The sequence below is a fragment of the Sturnus vulgaris genome, chromosome 15 (genome assembly GCF_052056855.1).
Source record: "Sturnus vulgaris isolate bStuVul1 chromosome 15, bStuVul1.hap1, whole genome shotgun sequence".
Taxonomy (NCBI): domain Eukaryota; kingdom Metazoa; phylum Chordata; class Aves; order Passeriformes; family Sturnidae; genus Sturnus; species Sturnus vulgaris.
The window spans coordinates 14,436,424-14,459,730 of NC_142257.1; the positions used below are offsets into that span (position 1 = coordinate 14,436,424).

Below are 23,307 nucleotides of genomic sequence, written 5' to 3' on the forward strand. Positions count from 1 at the left end.
CCCTAATTAAATTAATTAAATCTTTCTCAACCGTTATAAAATACGTTGTGGGACTCAGCCATTCACTCAACTTTCTGTCTCACCTTAAACAAGGTACAATTATATTGAAACTTGAAAGTCGGATGCAGAAATACAGCTCTGTGGTCCTAGTGCTGAACACACCACAGTGTGGTGGGGGTGCTCTCAGGAGTGGGAGCTCTTGTAAAGGAGAGAAAGGTCTTTTCTGAGCTGTGCATCTTTACTAGCAATGTTTCTATTTCTTCCATGATCCGGTTTACTGGTCCTTTCTAGAAGATAACTAGAAAGTTCCTGAAAATTAACAAAAAGAGGCAGAAATGCTGTGTGAGCAAATAGACTCCTCCAGTCAAGTGATAATAACTCATAGTGTTGGCCCAGTTTTGCTGTGGTTGATGCAATGAGAGAAAAAGTAAGTAGAAAAGACAAAATAAGCTGAGAAGCTGAGAATTTTATCTGGAGCAGTAAAAAGAAATCTCTAGTGTGATCCTCCTTTGTGTGTAATTCCCTGCATGTTGCTGCTGACAGTGGATTTCAGTTATAAATATTGTATCATCTGTTCTCTGCTCTCTCAAATAACTGGATCTGCTTAGTTTTATGTTATTTGCTTTTTGTAATCTTCTTGGTTAATGATTTAATCACCTTTGTGTAGGTTAAAGTTTGCATTAGTCGATTTATCTATATTTTCATATGTCTGTTACTGGATCTCATTTTTGCTTTGTTTGTTAGGAGCATCAAAAATTAATGCTAAGATTTATTAGAGAAACAAATACTGATTGTATTTACCTAGGCTTCATTCTAACACTACTGCAGGATCTTTAAATGCCTGCTGATTTCCTTTCCTTGGTAATCACAGACAGTATATTTATTTTTATTTATTGAAGCTATTTGAAAGAATTGGTTAGTGCTTGGCTTTAAATGACTTTTATATAAAAGTAACAGGCTGAGTCAGTAAAGAAAAAAATGACCAGACGGTAACCTCAGTATGGGATAGAGATAAATGTGAATCTAAAATAAGGAATGTCCCAAATAATGAGGGCCATTTGAGAGTAAGATGGTGTGTGCACTTTGTGGCCATGAATAATGCATCGATGTACCTCCTCCAGTAATCATGATGCATGAGTTCTCTATCGAAACTATCACGGGATCAGTTTTACAGGGGAATCAAGTGCTTTAGGTACCTTAATTATTTAGATTATGTATCTGAGAGAAGAAAAATGTTTGAATTTCATATTCCTGCTTTTGTCTTGGTGTCAAAGAAGGAGAAGAGTGAGCTGGGGAGAAAATCCCAGTGTGAGCTTCCCAGGCACAGTGCTGTCATGGCAAAGATTATTCTCTTGATTCCTCTTTTCCTTTTTACCCACCTAGATGGCAAACTCTTCAGCTCTGCAAATGAGTGAACTCAAGTTCAAGTTGGTAAGAACATCCTATCCCACCCTAAAGAAACTGTGAAAATTAATCTGTCCCACCTGTTATTTATAGTGTGAAAAGTTACACATGGAATTGCCACAGGGGAATCTCTCTCCAAAAGGACAGATCACAGCATTTTCCTTTTCAGGGTTACCCACTTTCTTTGCCCTGAAACAAAGCCAAGAAAAAAGATGTTCCTTTCCTTAATTTTAATTTCTAGCTCTGGTAACAGAAAGAGGTGCTGAATCAAGGCATCTGAATCAATGAGAAAGAAAATGCTGGTGCTATCGAAGTGATTTGCCATGGGAGATTTGCTGCAACATGAATGCTGCTTAGAGCTCAGCTTGTGAGGTTGTTGATTCTGCAGAAATTTCAGGTACAAGTCCTTCCTGATTGTTCCTCTTACGCTTGCTTAAGCCAAAGAACCAACATTTAGGCCCTCCTGGAAACAGAAATCAAGCACTTGCTGACTTTCCTACTTGGAACAATAACTGTCTCAGAGGCACCTTTGCCCCCATTGTCCCGTGTAACCTCTGCACTATTGTTTTTCCTCTTTCACAGGCAGAAGTAGTGTTTATGTTCTCTTAGGAATGCTCAGCAGAAGCGTAGGAATAGGCTGAAGCAGTTTGTAGAATCCTTTGCAAACAGAGCAAATAATTTGCCTATTACCAAAAAATGAATGCTCTCATCGTGTTCAAAACTCACTCCCAAAGATGTCACTAAATAAGTAAGTCTTCCTCAAGGAAAATCTCCCCATAAGACTTCAGCAACATGCTCAGTCTAGAACTGGTTTTGTTCAAATTCTTCCTCAAAATTATTAGCAATTTGAGGGCACTAAGCATGTCACTAAGAAATACTAAATATCTGCTGCTCATTCTCTTTTTTCAGGTAAATTTATATTAGAGAATTTTTTGTTAGTGTGTTCACATTAAGTGATGAGTTCATTCCCACCCAGGGGAATCCTTTTACCTGTCTGGGTACTGCACCTGGTGCTGCACAGTGACCAAATCTTCCTCTTTTGAGGAGCTTTGGATTCTTCCTGGTATTGCAATGAGCTCAGGCTTAGCAGTGGTCAGGCTCCAATGATGAAATGCAGTTACTTACAACACAAATTTACATAATGGAATACAGTTACAAAAGTTAAAGAACAAATTGCAGCGTTAAGATTATTGTGAGCCATACCAATCGTATTTGTTGTTATAAAACCCCAGCTAAATTGCAAGGCTGGCTAATTGCCCTGTGCAGCCTCCCCTTTGTCTGGCTGTGCACTGAGTTACAGCTCCCCTGCTCTGACCATTAGCCACGGCTGTTAAACCGTCTGAGGGTTAAATATGAGACCAAGCTCACAGAATCTGCTATAGGGAGCTTTTCTTTTTCCTAGCTCAGTAGGGTGGGAGGTTTTTCCCTTCCTCTCATGCCCTTCAATCCCTCAGATTGAGTGTGTGATGTAGAATACTAAAGTGGGAACTACAGCATTTCCTCTCCTCCTTCTATCCTATCCTTTATTACCATTTTTATTAAGTGTGTTAATTAACACTTTGTTTGCTTTAGGCTTCAAACTCCAGACTTCTGTTGCAGCTTTTGAAGACACATTTTGGTAAAGCTTTGTATCTCGTATCATAAGAAAATATTAAATATATGCTCTGCTTAATATATTCTTTCTCTTTGAGCATCATGTAGAAACAAACAGATGGCAAATCTGGGAACTGGATGGTTCTCTTGGGTAATACTTTGCTTCAAATTCACTATTAATATTAGGGTCCCTAGTGATGAGCCTGCCTTTTTTAGTGTACAAGGACAAGTTATCCTCTAGAAATAATAGCAGGAAAAATACAGAGAGTCTAAGAGGAAAAATTTCTCTGTACGTTTTATTTAAGGCCTATTGGACTCATGCCGTGTGTATAGGTTGCGAGTGAAATTTAAAAAAGCCTGGATAATTTCAGAATACTTGCAGTTCTTACTAAAATAACAGCAATATAATTGCATGGTTTGGAGCCTTCACTGACCACAAAAGGAGTCAGAAAAGCATTTTTGTCTTATCTACACAATAGCATAATTGGCTTAGGGCATTGGTGGAGAGGTATCATCCCCACACAAGACAACAGGTAGCAAACTATTTACTGAGATGGGACTGAAGGGACAAGTGGACTAGCCTGGTGTAATACTGTTTGCAGACTTTGTGCTGATGTAGCAACATATTCCTGAGACTCAGATTTCCTGTGCTGATGCTTTACTCTTGCCTCAGTATCTGAAAAGCTGAATTAAAATTCCAGGGCTTTTAATTTGTTTGTGAGACTCTTAGAAAAATTCAGCCCCATCTCTGACTGCTTTTTGAGCACCATAATCTAAACTCATTTGGAGTACCAGGAGTTCTAAGATCTGATGCTCTGGAAAACTCATTAATTAATTAATTAATTAACTCATCTGTCAGTCAGCAGGGAACAGGAGCAGGGCAGTGCCACTGACTGCACACACTGCAGGTGTGCACTCACCTGCACAGGCCCGAGAGTGCACCTGCAGGTGCAGTCATCTGAGATGATTTGCAAGAAACACTGCAGAGAGAAAGATCCCACACTAAACTTAGTTGGCATCTGCATTAAAATAATTCTGAGCACTCATGGTCTTATTCATGGATTCTGCACAGTTGAGAAGCAGGACATTGGAACCTCAGGCTTTCAGGAACATCAGTTAATAGGAAACTCCCAACTGACTGCTTAGGCAATACTCATAGGTGTTTCAAGTGAAGGGTTTTTTAATATGGCTGGAGGTATAAATAAACAAGTAAATCTGCTACATCACCTAATTAAATTCTGTAGATAGCATGCAGTTGAATCAAGGAAGCCCTATAATGTGTGCAGTAATATTTTTATGCAAAAAATACCCCAAACATTTTCCTCACACATCTCAGGCTTATTTCAACCTTACATTACATACCCTTCTTTCTGCTTCTCTCAGTTACTTTGATTTTAGAAAATGTAGTTCACCCAGAGGAAATCTGCCACACTTCTGTACATACAAATGGCTGTGACGCCTGGCCCTGAGTGCAGCACCTGGCATGAGCCACCTTCCAGCTGCCCAGAGGAAGCCAGAGCCTCTTGCAGCTCCTCTGACTGCCGTCATTCTTCATGTTGGTTTCAAGAGTCCTCCTCCAGCTGTCCTGCTGCTGCCGTGTTCAGAAGCTGACGAGCAGCTGAACTGGTGCACATTTTCTGAATGAGCACAAACTTGGACTTTATGGCACTTTCAAAATAATTCAAAGGACAGGGAGGATTTGTTAATGTTCTGACATGTCTTTGTAAGAGCAGTGAAGCAATTTTCCCTTCCTGTAATCCAATCAACCAAAAAGTAATCAAAGTAGCATTATAAACCAAAGCTACAGCTGAAATAAATATTCCATGGTTTACATGCCACTATTTATTTGCTTTAAACTCCAAAGCATGATTTTTAAAACATTTTTTTAGATAGTCCAGCATTATTGTACAGCAATTTAGAAAAATCCAAAAGAGATGATTTTAAGGCTAATGACATATTTAGTCTATTGGGCTGTGTCAGGCTGCTGTTAGTACTTTGTCCTGCAGCAATTGAACACATCCTTCATGCCAAGCCCCAAACTCCCAGCCCACTGCTGCTTCTGTTGATACTGTCAGGTAAAAGGCTTTGCCCAAGATCATGCCAGAATGATGCAGGGGACATAAGGAGAGGAGTGTTTAAACTGAGGTATATATCACCCAAAATAATATGGAGCAAAGATAGAAGCAAATTTCAAAATTCCTGTGTTGACCATGGTTTATACAGTACATTATCAAGACAGAGTTTCTGTTTCACAGGCATAATGAGAAACACATGTAATTAATTTTTCATCAGTATGCAGTTTTTGGAAGTGCAAACTGACTTTTAAATATAAACTGCCCTATCTTTATTTTCTTTTCATCTTCATTCTTAGCCTTCTTAACAAAAAAAGAAAGAGGAATTTCTAATTTAAAATTAAAATGGGGTGTCATGCACCAGAGGTTAAGAATCTAGTAGGTTTGCTTGACTGAAGTACGTTTCTATGAGCTGTATTAGGTGCTAATGGCATACATCACTAGAGGCATTAAGGCGTCTAAATCTCTTTGATACATCTAGTTGTATATCTTTAAAATATGAAACATGAATTCTATTAGAATAAGTGACACCATCTAAGTAGTGGTTAATTGTCTATAATTGAGGGCATTTTTAAGGTAGTGTTATTAAAAAAAATTAAGACAAACTTGTCACCAGGCTTGATAACAGAGCTATCCTTTGTAATCTCATGCAGTACTTTATCCTCTCCTCTATTTCTTGGCTATAAAGGAAAACTTCAGTGGTACTGTCAACAACTGAATTCCTTTAATATCCTTGAATCTCTAATCAATAATATTTCCCATGTCATAAGCTCGTTGTTTTAATTTGAACCATGTGTTGATAGCAATTTAAAAAATTTTAATTGATTGTTCTTAAGATACATCTAGAGACACTATGAAATCTCCATTGTTTTGGTAATTCTTTGGTTTTGAGAATGCCGTAGTAGCTGATGATATAATTAAAAGATCTGGTTTGTTATCCTGTGGGTCTCTGGAGATCAGTTTCGCTTGTCACACAAAAGAGTCAATCCACCTCTGGTGGAGCTGAGCTTTGGACCATGACTTTTGCAGCTGTATAGCATGATGCTTTTTCAATCATCAGCCTTGGGTACAGGTTACAAAATAAAAACGTAGCTTCTTATAGTTGCTCTTTATAAGAAAACTTGTAGTCTTTCAGTTGTAATATCATGTCCAAAAGCATCATGGTCTTTTTATCAGCATTTTCCTTTGATTTTAATGATCAGAAAAACTGAACATAACATTTGCACTGAACTTCTGCAAAGCACATGGGTTACAGAATAAGCTATTCAGTCCCTCTGAAGGGATGTATAGTTATTATGTTGCTGAAGAGAGAGGATAAATAAGCCAATAAAAGGGAAAAGGAAAGATGATATTTCCCTTTAGAGGCTATAGTTGGTCAGGTTCAAATTTGCAAGCAAATGTGCAGGGTTCTGTTCACTAAACCCCTCTGGAGCAGGACTGCAGCTTTCTATTTTGTCATGTCAGAATAGATGTTAGGCAGACTTGCCTGAATACAATGCATGTGTCCTTTCAGATATTCCATCTATCTGTCATTTCAGCTCGAGTTTGGATGGCTGACTTTTGATTATTGTACAGGTCTTATGTGTGCTTGTAAGAACTACACACACATTGCTCATTGCTCTGTGCAGCGATTGTCAGCCCCGTGCCCATACGTGCTGCTGGAATTCTTGAAGTCAGCAAGCTCTTTTCTTTCATGACACAGCAAAGAGCTCATTAGGAGTTTTGTAAACTACTTCTGTAAGTTTTAGCTCCCTTAACCATGAAAATGTGACCTGGTTATTATTCTGACATTGCTTTTTGCTGCTGTAGAGTGTCTGGCTTCCCTAGGCAAGGGAGGATGACATCAGATACAGGAAGTCCAGACTGCACCGTGGTTCAGCAAAACTCCCCGTGTCATCTAAGGAGTGGGACATCTGTGGCAGCAGCACTGGAAGTTGTTCATCCATTTTTCCACGTGGTGGTAGCAGCTCAGATAACAGCTAAATCTGTGAGAACCGTCACTAAGGACATTACAGAAGACAGAGTGATGAGCCCCTGGCCTTTGTTTAGACATCTTGGGACTTCTGGGAAAAAGAATATTTTTCATGTCTGCTGCACAAAAATACAGAATGCTACGGATTAAAAAATATTAAAATATAAGCTTTCTTAAATAGCTGAAACCACCACTAAAATTTCTGAGATGCAGACAGATACCAAATCAAAATGGAGTTAGGTGTTTAGATGACAGAGGAGTTGAAGTTTTGCCTAGAATTTGCATGGTGTTGGAGTTTAATGAGTCTTTTTTTTATTATCTAGAATCAGATAATAATTCTCTCTGGCCTGTCAGGTAGACTGGAAGCCAGCATGTGTTGCCACTCTCCCTCCCTTGAGTCATTCCCTTTTCTAGTGGAAAACATTTGGGCATCCTCTAGGAGGCATGCTAATTGGAAAAATGCAATATAGTCAAATATTTTACAGTCTTGTTCGACAATTCCCTAAGACTGTCAGATTTCTCCGTGCTCATATCCATAAACTGTTTGACCTCTTGACTTATTTAAAATGTCTAAAAAGTTCTCAGGCATTTAGTTCAGTATGAGGTATTTAGATGGAAGAACAACAGAGTGAAGTATCCGTCATTTCTGAATAACAGTATTGCATTTGATGTGTACGCTGTTAATTCACAGGATTACTTTCAGTAACACCATACACTGCACAAATAATATATACATTGTAGTTGTATAGAATTCTGAGGAAAGTAATATAATTCAGTTTGTTTGGAAAACCTTGTACATGAAAAATTTAAGGCAGAATTCAGCATATGGCTGTGAAGCTGATGTGAGTGTGCTCTTCAAGATTCTCAATTGGAAGACTACATTTTTGTGAGACAACGCTGTGAGAACAGTGTTGCTAATAAAAGGAGACATTCTAGTAATATCACTGGGGTTTGTGCCTTCATAGGTTTGCTTGAATGCTTTGGGCTAAATTGGGATGCAATTATTCACAATGCCCTCAATTTGTATTCTAGGATACATTAAGTCATATGTTTAGGGAATGGTCATTAGATGGGTGCTCAATAATTTTATGTTGGTATGTTGGTGAAGGAGAGGGGAGGAGTGGATAAGACTGCCAGAGAAAATAGCCAAAGGGAAGGAGAAAAAAAAAAGTAATTGAAAATGAGATGGTGAGAGGTATAGGACTCCCAAAATAGCATTGTTTCAAAGGCATTTCTGCTAGGATGGGTCCTCACAGCTGGGCAGCTGTTCTTCTTGCTTTTCTGCTCTGGCACAGCAGGGGCTGGTAATTGCAGAACAACCTCCCCTTCCACTTGCCTTTGCTTCTTGCAGATCTGTGCTGTTTTGGGCTAGGGTAGATTAATTTGCTTCCCGGTGGTTGGTATGGGTGTGGTTTTGATTTGGGCTGGGAACAGTGCTGATAGCACAGGGAGGGTGTCAGTTTTGCTATCACAGAGCCGAGGCCTTTCCTGCTCCTCATCCCACCTCACCAGTGAGCAGGATGGGGATGCACGAGGAGCTGGAAGGGGGCTGACCCAAAAGAAATTCCAGACTTAATGGCATCATGCTCAGCATGTAAAACTGGGAAAAAAAGAAGGAAGTGGAGGGACATAGGAAGTGGTGGCATTTGTCCTTCTCAGACACTGTTCCATGGGATGAAGCCCTGCTTTCCTGCGCATGGCTGAACACTTGTCTGCCCTTGGAAAGTGGTGAATGAATTCCTTGTTTTGATTTACTTGTGTATGTACTTTTTGCTTTGCCTGTTAAACTGTCCTTATCTCAGTCCATGACTTTTCTGCCATTTACTCTGCTCATTGTCTCCCCAGTCCCACCAGCAAGGGGAGTGGGCAAGGGGATCTGTGGGGCTGAGGTGACAGCTGGGGTTAAAAAGCAACAATATTGCACTAAAATATGCCAGTGAATCATAGAATTATAGAATATTCTGAATTAGAGAAGACCCATCAGGGCCATTGAGTCCAACTCCTGGCCTGGCACAGGACACCCCAAGAGTCATATCCTGTGCTCGAGAGCATTGTCCAAATGCTTCTTGAACTCTGTTTATGGTTTGTTTTTTTAATGTATTAAGGAATTTTGGCACATGCTTTCTTCTCCCATGGGAAGAAAGGTAAAACCAGAGATGTTTCAAAACATTCCACTGTTTATGTCACAGTGAAATATCAGGTGTCTAAAGCTTTCTTTTCAATAACAGATCAAAGCTTAAGAAGTTATTGTTATAATTGTATGAAAAATTCCAAGATTGCTTCATTGAAAGCATCATAAATTTTGTAGTTAATACCACAGGAATCATAAGAGGCACTAGCCTTTGTAGTTAGTTGGAGACAGAACAATTTAATGCCTTCTTTTTTCTGTGGACTCAGTAAGGGCACTTATCCTACGATAAATTAAGCTATGCTTTCCTGTGTTGCCAGCTGCAATAAAAATGAAGAGGCCATCATGTACTCTGAAGTAATCAACCCTGGAGTTTTTGTGGCCTTTTGTTCCCCAAAGGAAAAAAAAAACCAACAAAAAATCATCACAACTTTCAAATGTGGGCATATGAATAATCTGAATATGAAAAAGACAGAAAGAAAGAAAGAAAGAAAGAAAGAAAGAAAGAAAGAAAGAAAGAAAGAAAGAAAGAAAGAAAGAAAGAAAGAAAGAAAGAGAAAGAAAGAAAGCATTTTAAATGAACAAGAGGGTTTATTTTGGCTTATCTTATTAGCATAGCTAATGAGATATAGCTGGTCAGTTCCTGGAGTTCTCATACTGTAATGAAGGTACTTTATTAAAAAAAACCCCAAAACCTATCAAAGAAAGTCTATGCATTGTACTAGTCAGGAAAAAAAAAACAACAAAGCCAGGTCTTTCTGGTTTGTATTAATTCCCCATGCATTCTTTAAATTTTTCAAGTAAGAATTGTAATGTTATGAGGTTTTTTACTATATAGAAACCATTTTCCCATATCTGCCAAAAACTGTGACTGAAAAAGGTAATGAGAGAAATATGCCCAGCATATCTAATTACATTAAATATAGTGCTACAAAATAGAGTAAAAGGTATTTTAGTATCATAATATCTTAATAACTGTGTCTTAACTGTGTGTTACCTTAATAGCCGTGCAATTTTGGAATGTTCTCCCAAGAAGAAATATCCCTTCCCTGATATCTGAATTAAATTAGGCTGAACAGTTTGGTAAGGTGATTAAGGAGGCTTTTTTGCCCACATTAACATTGTGTTTCCAGACACAACTTTAACATAGGCATGCACTTGTGTAACTGGAGTCCTAAAATACACACATCAACAACTGATCAATTTAGAGTTTACTACACTACTCGTGGGAAATCACTAATAGCAAACTTCATGGCTAAGAGAGGGAGATGAGAACTTGTGTATTAAATTTGATTTTAAAGTAATGAAGACTGGAAGAGCTGTGTACAAGCAATAACAAGAATAATTTCATTTTTCTTTTATATATTTTCTTTAATACAATTAGATTTTTTTTACTTCTGCATATCCAAGTGCTTGTACAAGTTCTCTTTCTTCTGGGTTTTAATCAGAAACATGACAAAGAACAGAGACATAACTCTAATGAGGTTTGTTTCCCTCAGAGCAGCATGAAGCAGTTCAACATTTTATGGAGCTGCTCAGACAACTTTCTTAATACTGAACCCTGATAACTTTGAGGGCTGATCACTTGGAGGATTCATTACTTCAGTGTGAAGGGGCAATTACATCATCAGCTCTGTCATAGCTGGCCCTCACCCAGCAGTGTGTCAGAGATTTGGTGTTCAGCTCTTTCTTCCTTTGGTCATTGCTGTGTTTATTGCCAGGGAGAGGTCATGACCAGTTCAATTGTTGCACATTTTACCATGTTTTTTATTACAGATTCAAGCTGTAGATCTCCTAATGTGTCTTAATACTTGGCATACTAGTTTGAAAATTTTATAATTTGGATATACATGGGGGTTAAAAATATGCCTCAGCTTTGCAATGACTGGGGGGTTTTGAAACTACTGCTGTCTGTTAATTGCAGGTTTGCAAGGCAGCAAACGGGCTGTAGCACTGTGTCTGATTTTAGACATTTTAGGCATATGAGGAAAGGGGCAGAGTAATCAGAGCCAGCTCAGAGGATGGAAGCAGATATGATCAGAGAAAATATGATCTCCCAGAAAAGACTAATAGATCTGGGCTTGTTTAGATGGGAAAATACAACTGACATGAGAGAGGATCCCAGTCTTGAAAAGGAACAAAGGTTAACACGAATAAGAAGGTAATAAATTGTTCTCCATGTCCATTGCAGATCAGGATAGGGGATAGGACAGAAAGTAATGTGACTCTTTTTCAGTCAAAGAGCTTTAGATTGGACATCAGGAAAGAGAAGCAACCAAAACCACTTTTCTCACTGCAGCAATAGTTGAGCACTTGGATCTGTCACCCTGGGATGCTGCAGCCTTTTCCACACACTGGAGATTTTCAAGAACAGATTAAGGAAAACAGCTGTCAGAAATAATTTTAGTGTAGCTTATCCTGCCCTGTTGAGGGAGATGGATTTTATGACCACCTAAGGTCTTGAGGTACCTTCCTGCCCTACAGTAGAAGAATTAATGAATTTAACTTTCTTTTTCATTACAAAAGGATATTTTCTTAAATGAACATTGCTATCAAATTTGCTTTGTCATGGAATATGTGGAAATATTATCAAAATATATTCTTACATAATTTCTAAGTCATTGCTAAATTGTAATCCAAGCTATTAATCTTTTTCTCTCTCTGCTCCCCATTTAAAAAACCTCATACTATTTCCTTCCAGTTTTGTCTCTGAGAAATGGGAAGCAAGCAGAAAAATGGTAAACATTAACCGTTTGCTCCTCTGTCAGCTGTACTTGCTCCACAAAATAGTGTCTTGATTCCTTTATGCAGATAAGATTCAAGAAATAAATTAGATTTTTAATTCCAATTCAATTAAAATATTTCAATCAGTCATAGTTCTACCATTTAGCAAGTGTCACTCCACAACCTGAATTCCAATCTTCATTTTTTAATTTATAAAGAATCTTTGGCTTTTCCTTTTGAATTCAGTATTAACTAAGCTATCCAAAGTAAAGCATTTAAACAATATCCAGGCTGTCCATAGCTTAGAAGGCCAAACCATTGTGGCTGCAAATTGAAACAAATTTTCAGTCTTCATGCAGAGAGTTAATGCTGTGAAGTTTTATCTAAAGACTGCATAGAATTTAAAAGAACATTAAAAAATACATATAGTGACTATGTATAAAGTAGCCTAATAACCATCATCAATGGTAATGCTGGAATAAATATATCACATTCAGCATGAAAATCCTCTTCATGTTTGTATGGGTGCATTTAAAGTTTTCTCTCTTGCATGTGGCTGGAGCCATGGGGAGCTTGCTAGGGACAAAAGCTTGTTCTAAAAGAACAGAAAGGATCCCAGCTCAACTGTGGAGTGGTACTGGGCTCTGGAATGACAAAGGAGTGTGGAATGGCACTGGGGCTACGGAATTGCACTGGGGCTATGGAATGGCACTGGGCTATTGAATGGAACAGGGCTATGGAATGGCACTGGGCTATGGAATGGCACTGGGCTGTGGAATGGTACTGGACTATGGAATGGCACAGAGCTATGGAATGGCACTGGGCTATTGAATGGAACAGGGCTATGGAATGGTACTGGGCTATGGAATGGCACTGGGCTGTGGAATGGCACAGAGCTATGGAATGGCACTGGGCTATTGAATGGAACAGGGCTGTGGAATGGCACTGGGCTATGGAATGGCTCCAGACTATGGAAGGGCCCTGTTTCTGTTCCTCTGTGACAGTGAAGGCATTTCCTGGCATTGTTTTAGAGGGATAGAGGCCTCCCTCATCATTCATACAAACCAGACTGATTGTCAGATCTGGTTCCTTAACTCTCTCCTAAATTATTGTTACTGATCATATTTAAGCAGAAAGATATTAGAAGTAAAATAGCTGGCGAAGAGAACTTTCAGCCAATGGTGTGAGCTAGATCAGCTGCTCATTCCCATCTCATCTGTACTTTCATTCCTCATCTATCCTCTCTAGAGGTGAATTCTGGAGGTTTTCTTCTTCAGTGCAGGGAAGAAACTTCATGAGTAATTTTAACAGTCTAAGTTCCAGATATGCCTTCCACTCATGTTCGAAAAAGACATTGAGTTTTAAACTTCTCTTGAGTATATTTTGGTATTTGGTCTAATGATGACTTTTATGTAATAGCAATATGGATACATTTATCTTTGTATGTACCTACATACCAACAGTGGCATTAATAATGATTCCATCTTAATGGAAAGTTACCTATTTGGTAGGTACTATTCTGCAAAATGTGATGTTTTGGAGAAGAAGATCCTGATTGTCAGGATATATTCAATACGGGACATAGGATTGTGTTTGCACATTTTGATTTGAAGATCGAGAAACCTTTTCTGGAAAGGGCAAGAGAGGACTTCTTCCATGATTACTTTATGAAATATTGTCTGCTCAGAAATCAAGTATGAATGCACACACACAAAGCAGGTAAAATTTTGCCTATAAAAGCACACTGACCTTTATATACCAAGTTCATTCTTTTAACATTTGATGCCATCTCTTCCTTCTTTTCACAGCTTTAATGAAAAGGGAAACTAATGAGAAATGTTTGCAGCCCTGATTATAGAGCCCTGAGCAGAACAAGCTCTTAGCATATGCACATATGAATCACGGCTCAAATGGATCTTTGCTCATGTGGCTTTACACAGGTTGTGATTTGTGATATCGGGGATGGCTAAAAATAATTTTCAATACATTACATTGCAATGCACCTCAAAGCTGCTAGGAAAAAACAAGTCAAGTGTTCTGCTAGCCAGTTGTTATCCCTGTTATTATGGAATGTTTTAGGAGACTTCCTTTTATTCATACCAGTTGTGTGTTTTAATTTAGAAGTAATACCAAGCATCCAACTTTCTCCCTTCATGTTAAAAGAATGGTATTTAAAAATGAAGTGAATTCAGTTATTGGCTGGAGACACAGTATAAATAAGCCTTGTCATTGCATATCTGATGATTTCTGATTTAAAGAGTTTTTCATTAAATATGAAATGTCCAAATTACCAAATCATTCTCAGTTGCATTATAAACCATTTTATAGTACTTCTCCAGCATCTTATCTCTTAGCTGCAGGATGTTTGTGGATAATGCTGCCTTCGTGTTAGACAAGCAGACAATAATTTGATTTTTCTGTTTGTTGTGTTGTGCAGAGCAGTACTTTAAAACTAAAACTCTTTCATGTTTTGTGCTGTGACAAAGTCTATTGCTTTTATTCGTTGGAACATTGGAAAGCTTCAATATTATTGCTGCAGATCTTTTTCTTCCTTTTAAGTTTTTCCTTGCAATCAGTTTGATAGATGAACATGGTGTAGCCCTTACAGTCACACACCTGCTAGATCAAGAGTGGGTAATCTTATGTTACCCGAACTTGCTCCTCAAGCATTCACCAGGGTGGCATCAGATGCAGAGGATGTTATAGATGGATTCCAGTATGAGGTAGTAGGCAGAAGTAAATCAAGGGTTGTTAGTCCTGTTGTCATTATAGGTTCTGATGGATATGATTTTTCTAAGGCAAGATAATTATACTCTATGTCTTTTGAGATGAAAAAAGTATGCTGAAGAATTTTTAATGTATATTTTCTCTGTCAATGTAAAGGTACTTGAGTGTTGCTATTCTGATTTCAGATGATGGAAACAAAATCCCCAAATCCACATTTTCAATCATCAGCTCAAAAGATAACGCATTTGTGTCCAATTTATATGGAACAAGTTCTTTTTTAATAATTGTGGCACAGTTTTGTCATAAAATAAGCACGTTTATAATGATATCTCAGTGCAGAGGCTATTTGAAATTATGAAACTGTTTTCTAGTGCTTCTGATCCTCACTTATTCTGTTCCTAGTGGATTCCAACTTTGTTAGGATATGTCAGACTCTGATGAGTTTTTGCTGGTACTGTTAAGAGAGCCTGGTTCAATTCTATCAAAGCCCAAAGAGTAGTTTCCAGTTGATTTGGTGAGTACATTCACTACAAGTGTGTATTCATCATTCCAGGAGGAATACACATTATTGGTGGAAGACAGATGAATGGAGTATATTCTAATTTTCTGTTTCCATTCTCTTATACTGTTGGTGTAAAACACAGTTTTGAGGGTTGTCACACCCAAATGGTGCCAGTCTTGTTCTGCCTCTGAATGTGTGACTGCTGCCTCAGTCCCTCCCAGCCACAGCCTTCAAGTCCAGAGGCAGTGCAGCATCCACCTCCTCTTTGGAAACCCTTCCAGAGCGTGGCCTGGGGGGCAGAAGCACAAAGTCCCTGATTTTCTGAGTGTGGCAGCTTCTGGTAATGGCTCTTGTCTCCTGCCTGTTTGTAGCATGGCAAAGATCTCAATCCCACCCCATTTCCTACTCCACATATGCTCTGCTGGGCATATCCAAGTAGCTGCCCCATCTGTAGTCATGTTTATTTGTTTTAGAGGATTCAACTGGCATTAATTTACAAAAATGAGGAAGGGTTGCCATCTACAATTATTAATTAGCATGCACATCTGCCGAGAAGGTGTTTCCATAAGCCTGTCTAAAGTACTTTATTGTTGTTGTTTTTTTCATTTGAGGGGGATCAATGCTAATTTTTGGTGTTTACCAGCAATCATAGATGACTTGCAGTTAAAAAGCCATCAGCTCTGTCACATTTTTCAGTGAACAGAATCCCTTTCCAGATGGCCGTTCATTTGGATAATGGACAGCCTAAGGGGATAAAAATGTCACCTGTTTTAGCTAGTCAACAATATTAATAAAAACAGAAGAATAGACCATTCATAAAATGGGAAACAGCCCAAGAATAATTTGTGAATTCTATAGTGAATATTTTTGGTAGCAATCTTGCTTTAAGAATTCATAGGCATTCTCAATTCTGGATATTTTGTGCCTTTCCACTGTTACCTTGCAGATTAATCATGGGCTAATCTAATTCTTCTTAGTGTGTTTTCTGATAAAAAAAGAGAAAATATATGAGAGATTACATTGTGATTATGATTGCAAAAAAGTCCTGATTACAAGGAGGTCAATAACAGATTTCTTGGCTTGTATCACACAACAAATAATTTGGAAAGGTGCTTTACGTTTAACAGAACATTCAGATTGATTCAAAATGCGGGAATTTATTGTGTTTTGGGCTTTTTTGGTTGCTGGGTTTTTTAATTTGTTTGGGGTTTTTTATTATTTTTTATTATTTTGGTCATCCTAAAGATACTTTAAAAGTTACAAATTAAAAAGTCATATAGCAAACATTTATATTTGAAAAAATACAGCAACACCAAAATTTTGATGTCTCTTATTTAAGTAGTATTTTTAAGGACAATTCAGAGCATCTCCCTCTCCATCTGGCAAAATCTAATGAATTTCTGAAGCATTCAGTCTCAGTATGCCTTTTTACTAAAAAATCTTTTATCTGAAGATTTTTGTCCAGCAGTTTTGGAAATCACAGCTATCTTGTATACAACAGTTATAATAGTGAACACTAATGACATACTTTTCAGAGTTTTCTGATAGTTTTAAATTGGGAAAATAGATAAAAACCCAAGACAGGAAACCAGATCTCCATGTAACCAATGCAATAAGAGGTGTCTCTTACAGCCTGCTCTGAGAATCGGTGAGATCTTGCCCTGCATCATCCACTGGAGGACGAGGTTATCTGATGGAGGACAAGGTTTATCTGTGGGAGCACAAGGCTTATCTGCTGGAGGATAAAGTTTATCTGTGGGAGGATGAGGTTTATCTGCTGGAGGATACTACATCTCCTCACTGCTGACAAAAAGAGGCTGGAGATGAAGAACCTCCTGATCCGAGCATCCACCCTGGCAAGGAGGAGTGAGGATTTCTGAGTTCTCTGTCCACTTGCTGCACATTTTCCACCCATTCTTTTTCTCACTCACTCTCTTGTTTATGCTTCACGTGAAAGCAAGACTTTACTGATAATCCATCTCTTCTTTAGAACCTGAAGGCACTCACTGACAAACAGGTGATGTACATACAGGAAAATAATTAAGTGATTGTCTTGAAAAATTCTTACCTTGAAGGAATATTCCAGAGCAAATGAAAGAAACTATGTCCTCTTTTTATTTTTATATATTTATAATTTCATAGAAATTTAGGTGATGGTTCTCTGTCTTCTCATTCAGAGACCTCAGATTACTCTGTGTAAGGGTCATTTTTTCCCATCTCTTTAGCAATTCATTCTGATCAGGCATAATATTTTGCACTAAAGTACCTGACCAATTACACAGTAGGAGGAAAATTCACAATTTTCTTTGGTAATAGCACTGATTTCCATTGTATATCTTTCAGGAGAGAAAAAAACAGATGTCAGTGGCATGCTCTTCCCTTATGACTCCAAGTCAATAGATCTTGAGTGCATAACAGATGCCATAGAGTTTCCAATCACAAGTACAGGATTTTTATTTTTTTCTTTTTAAGAAAGAATCCTTATTCTGTGCAAAATATTTTTACTAATTATTAACACACTTTCAAGGCATTCATGTTGGGTACTCAGCTCTGTGCCTTTAAAAGAGGTAAAACTGGTACTGTAAGTATATATTTACTTTTGTAAAATCATACCAGAGTCTTCTGAGAACACATAGAAGGTAAATATGTAAAGCAATGAAACCCATGGAGTTACATGGAGTTATCCTAGAGTAAATGAGTTAATGTGGTGGATGGATCAGTCATAGCTCCTACAGCTGCCAACAGATGCATGTGTAAGAAGTTGTATATATTTTCTTAACTTAAAACATGGTAATTGGAATTCTTCTTTGCAGGTGAACCAATGCTGAACATGTTGCATAGCGACAACCCTCCAACCATGTGGAAAAGAAAGTGTTTTCCCTTGGTATTTAATGACCCCTGGTTAATGCAAAAGCATTGTTTATAGGCCTAACTGAGATCAGTAATTAGCTTTTTGTAGGTAGGAGGTAGATTGACTTAATGTAAACTCTGATGGTAATGGAAAAAAAGAGTGAAATCCTCAGAGTGGAAATCATTTGAAGGAGTGTTCTCAGGAAAGAAGAAAGGAAAACCTGCAAGTTCCCAGCTAACTTAGAGCATATTTTGGAGTCATGCACAAGAACAATTCTGTTACAGCTTTTTTTTTTTTTTTTTTTTAATGGCTACATATTGACTGAGACCTATCAAGGGACCCCATTATTGTTTTTCTGACCATGTTTCCATTTACTGTTTAAATTGAGTGTATATTAGGCAGCTTATTTTCATGGTAGAACCATTTTTCTTCCAATAGCAAGTGAGTCTGAAAATACCAATATAAGTCAGCTTTGCAATCTGACTAGAACCACCTCCTGAAACTAAGCACTGTCATCACAACAAGCTGATAATTCCAATCAGTTCCTTCCTCCCTCCCTCCCTCTGTGCTATTATAGCCAGGCAGGCATGTCCATCTCCAGAGGAATTGCAGCTGGAAAGCCTCAGCACTTCTTCAGGGTCCCTCTTTTGCTGTTGCTTTTATTTGTTCTTCCTATGAAATTCTAGGTGCCAGTCATATATATTTGATCATGAGAGGACCAAAAGAAAGTCACGTTTGTCATCTTTTCTTAATCTTGAGCTTCACAGGGGGTAGAGCACTGTGCATAAGATAACAAAATTTTATTTCCTAAAATAATGATTCAATTACAATGTGAATGGGGTACAAATCTGTCTTTTTGGTACTGAAAGAGTGGTTAGAAATGGTGACATATATTTATTAAATAAAATAAGAAATTTATTTTAAAAGTAAGAAATTTATTTGTATTTAAAAATGAGAGAACTGAATTCTAATTGCTATCTAAGGAAGCAGCAAACAGAATCTTCAGCTTTAAACTTGTAAGGAACTTAGCAAGGGTATAGATACAGAAGATTTCAAAGAAAAATACATAGAATACAGATGTTGAAGGAATCTCCTGATCCTAATTAAGTAAATTATACTTAATTGGCCAATGTTTCAGTCAGATGGGCTTTTATTTTTGATTTGCACAACAGAGAGTGTGTTTGTCAAAAGACTAAATGCTTTGATATTTTACTTAAATATTATGTTCTGTGAAGGGCACTATCAGCTTCTATGTTCACTGCTTTGGTTTTTCCTATTATCTGAATATCTTCCTCGTTTGTTCTGATACTAAAAAAATCTCTTGCTGAGTATTACAAGGCTATTTTTCCACTTTAAAGTGTATTTTCTCTCCAAGATGAGAGTATTGTGAAAATAAATAAATTCAATACACCGTCTATATTAGAACATGACAGATTAATTTTGGGTCTCATTATGTGAGTGCCAAAGCCCTCATCATCCTCTCCAAGGAAGAGTTTCACACCATATGTATTCAGAAAGCCAGTCTTATTTACAGAGAGACTATTTTACTGTTATTGTTCAATAATTAGCAATATTTTAATGTTGGGTCAGCAGTGAGTTTCCATAAAATACTTTAAAAGAAACACTGAGTTAGAAATTCCGCTGCACTCCTCCAGCATTTCCCTGGAGCTCAGGTATGCATTTGCTGCACAGATGGTGCAGCAGCAATACCACACAGGGCTGTCAGATCCCTGATATACCTGTGCAGCACCATGACTGCAAGATAATTGAAAGCCTGAGCTCCACATTTCCCAGTGTTTTAGGGATTAATTCTCCTCTTTATTGATTCACTGATGCCTCCTGGAAAACTTTAAAAATATCTCCGTGAGAATATAATTCTGCATCTGAGTTATACTAGATGGTGTCTTAGTTTGCTTTGACCATTTTTCATTGTTATTGACAATTCTTTATATTTATGTGATTTTTTTTTATCCTGAGGAGTTCATAATCCATTGGGTCAGATTCCATCAGATATCATAGTCATGGTTCGTGAGACCAAAGGCTTCCCTAATTTATCTCTGCTGTTAAGGGGCCATTGCTCAACTGCTTGGTATTGTAAGGCCTTGTACAGTCTTCAATTAAATTTTGGGGGAAGGTTTCTAAAAAATTTTATTTAATTGCTTGCATGTAGTTAGGAGGTGTATATATGTACTTACTGTGTCTGCATATGTGTTATAGGTAAACATGAATTTTTTGGTGTGCAGTTTATTGCACTGAGGTCTACACAGACACAGTGAATGAGTAATTCCTAATTAACAGGCAAAGCTTTGCACTTTTCCAAAGAAGAAGCACATAAGAGCTATCTGAGCTTTTCTTTCATGGGGAAAATGGACTTGAGGACCTTGTCATGCATCTGCCCAGCCTTTATTGGAATTATTTTAGGATTGTCTGGTCAATGCTGTTGTTTCATTTGTGATATAGTAGTGTGATAAATGTGATTCGTGCTAATTAAATTGTAACTATATTAACAAAATTGTATTTAGATCAATAGAAGACAATTGTCACAGAGTGAGAGGGAGAAATGGGTGAGACACAGCAAAGGACATCTTCCAAATGTTGGGAGTCAAAGAAGGAGGTTGGAAGAAAGTCAAACAAGAATAGCAGAAGGATGTAGGTCTGACAAGCGCGTCTAGAAATAGAAAGTTTTGACCTTGAAATGGGCCAAAATGGGATGATTCCAAGCATGGGACTCAATTAAAGTCTTATAATGGAAAACATCTGCTCAGTCACACAGGGCGCCTGTGCTACCTGCAGGTCACACCTCGGTCACCGATGAAGACGACGAGCCTTCACCGGAAATAAGACCCTCAAAAGGATGAGAGACCCCTAACCCATTAGTAGAGCATGCGCTGTATACATAGTGACGTAGATTTTAGGAATAGAAACTAGGAGGAGTTTTCTAGAAACTTCTGTAGCCTACAGTATATAAGTGGGATTGTTAGCCCAAATGCTTTGGTACGTGAGGAATGGTGAGCCCCTCCCCGTATCCCCGGTTGGGGGGGGGCCCTCCCCGGTCAGTCCCCGGTCGGTCCCCGGTCAGTTTTACTTATGCTTTATACGAGCCTCAATTATACTAAAATACTTACTCTCAAATTTTACCTATCCCAAATTATTCAATTTTAATACTTTACTTGGATTGTATTCAGTTTAAATAATTTTTGTAATCATCTTTAATACTTTTGATTGTATTAATTTATAATTGTTACTATTAAAAATTTGTTGTTACATTTAATCTTTGTTGCTTGATAAATTGGAAAAATAGAACATCATTAGTAACAGTAGTTTATAAAAGTATCTCTGCACATTCATAGTGAGGGACTCCCACTTTAAAAAATGATTAAAATTTAAATGGGCAAAGAAAATAAAAAGAAGTTACTTCCTCTGCCATACAGAGATGGAACTGATATGTAAAAAACTGGGAATTTTGTCCAAATTATATAATGAACATATAGCCAGCTGATGTGACTCCTTATCTGCAAAGTACTGTGCCTTAGGTTGGTTCTTTCTGCTGCTGTTGATGAGTATTTATGCATTTGGAAGTACTCATTTTGTGCTATCACCCTGCTATCACATGAAGGACTGGTACTAAATGATTGCAACGGTAATGCAGCCAAAGCTGAGGTTGGCAAGAGGCCATCTCCAAGTCAGGACATCACAGCACCTCTGCTGCATCCAAAACCCTGTGTATTCACTCTGCTTCTATTATAAAACGAAACACCTGATTAGAGCAGATTTTCTAAGGTGATGTCAAATCACACAACAGAAATTAAAACCAAAAGTGCCAGATGCTGGAAATAGTAAAATGTTTATCATTCTCATGGGCGGGTGTTCAGCCAGCAGTTACAAAAATCTGAAATCTACTTATTCCCCATTATAGGCTCAGTAGTATTTTGCTAGAAGGAAAAGTGGAATTTGTGAGATTTCAGGGAAGAGGTGATGCTGCAGTATTTCCTAGCTAATGTACTATCATACCACATCCATTTGTAATGTGCTGTGTTCCCTGGCTGATTGCCCGGGGTAGTGTTCAACGTACCAGAACAGCACGGCAACAGATACAGTGGCAAAGTTAAAAATAAAGCCAAAGGTGGTGGATTAAATATACTGACTTTCCAACAGTGAGAAAGTGGATCAATGCTGGACTTAGACTTGTGGCAGAGGGCTTTTCTCAAGCAATCACTCTGTTGATTTAAGATCATTGGTCTGAAGATGCTACATGAAGCTGAATAGGTATGAAATCTTTATTGTGTGTTACCTGCTTTCTTCTTGCTCCTGTACTGAAGAATTTAAAATGTGCCTCTTTTCCTATGAAATAAGACTGTGCTTAAAGAAACTTTACAGTTAAGGAGTAAAAAACCAAAATGCTAGTGCAATAATTTTCAGCCAGTGAGGAATGAAATACTCTTTAGCTTAACTAATATAATACTGGTTTTAACCATTTAAAATCAGAAAGGATTATAATGTTAAGTGTTATACAACTGATATTGGAGCAGTTTAAATTCGGATTAGATTTGATCAAATGTCACTTCTATGTTACACAAGAAGTGGATTTTTATCCTAGAAGAAAGAAAAAGCCCAGATTTGTTCCCAGTATCTTTGCCAGCAGTTCCACGCCTCTGACAGATGATGGGAATTGTTTATTGCTGGGGCATGGTCTTACCACCCCTCTCTCAGATGTTCCTTCTCCAGTGCAGGGAACTCTGTGCTGTTCCTGCAATGGCTACACGGCATCTTTAGGTTCTTCAACTGATCCAAAGGCAAAACTCTTGATGTGGTACCCTTAAATAACTACAAAACAACTACATGAGGTGCCTCAGAGAGGGACCAGGTTGGCAGCTGGGCGTCAGAATTGAGAATCTATCTCAAACTGAACAATTCTACCCTTCAATTAAAGAAAGAAGGTAAATTAGCTGATGAAAGATTAGCATGTACATAGAATCCTAAAATCACATACCCAGAGTGGCAGTCAGATACTCCACACTTCATGTTCTCCCAGACCATTTTCTGCACTTCCTTTAGATAACAGTTTGAAAGAGAACAGCCTGAAATCCATTGTGCATATGCTAATGGGGCTTCACACAGGTAAGGGAGAAAATAAAATGGCAATTTGTGCCTGAGCTCAAATTCATGTACAATGCTTATTTTTATCCAAAGATATCAAAGATATTTTCATATATAAACTCTTTTTCCCTTTTATTCAAACTGGCTTCACCAGAACAAAATGATTATGAAGCCCATTAATCTTAATTTTTCACACTGAGATTCATTTTACAGAACTGGAAACTACAGAAATGTAAC

General features: G+C 37.9%; 1 long non-coding RNA gene across 3 annotated transcripts in view; it reads left to right on the forward strand.

Moving 5' to 3' along the window:
* The window catches only part of LOC148222003 (uncharacterized), a 457,864-nt gene that overhangs the window by 133,901 nt on the left and 300,656 nt on the right, over positions 1-23,307 (forward strand). The window lies entirely within an intron of this gene.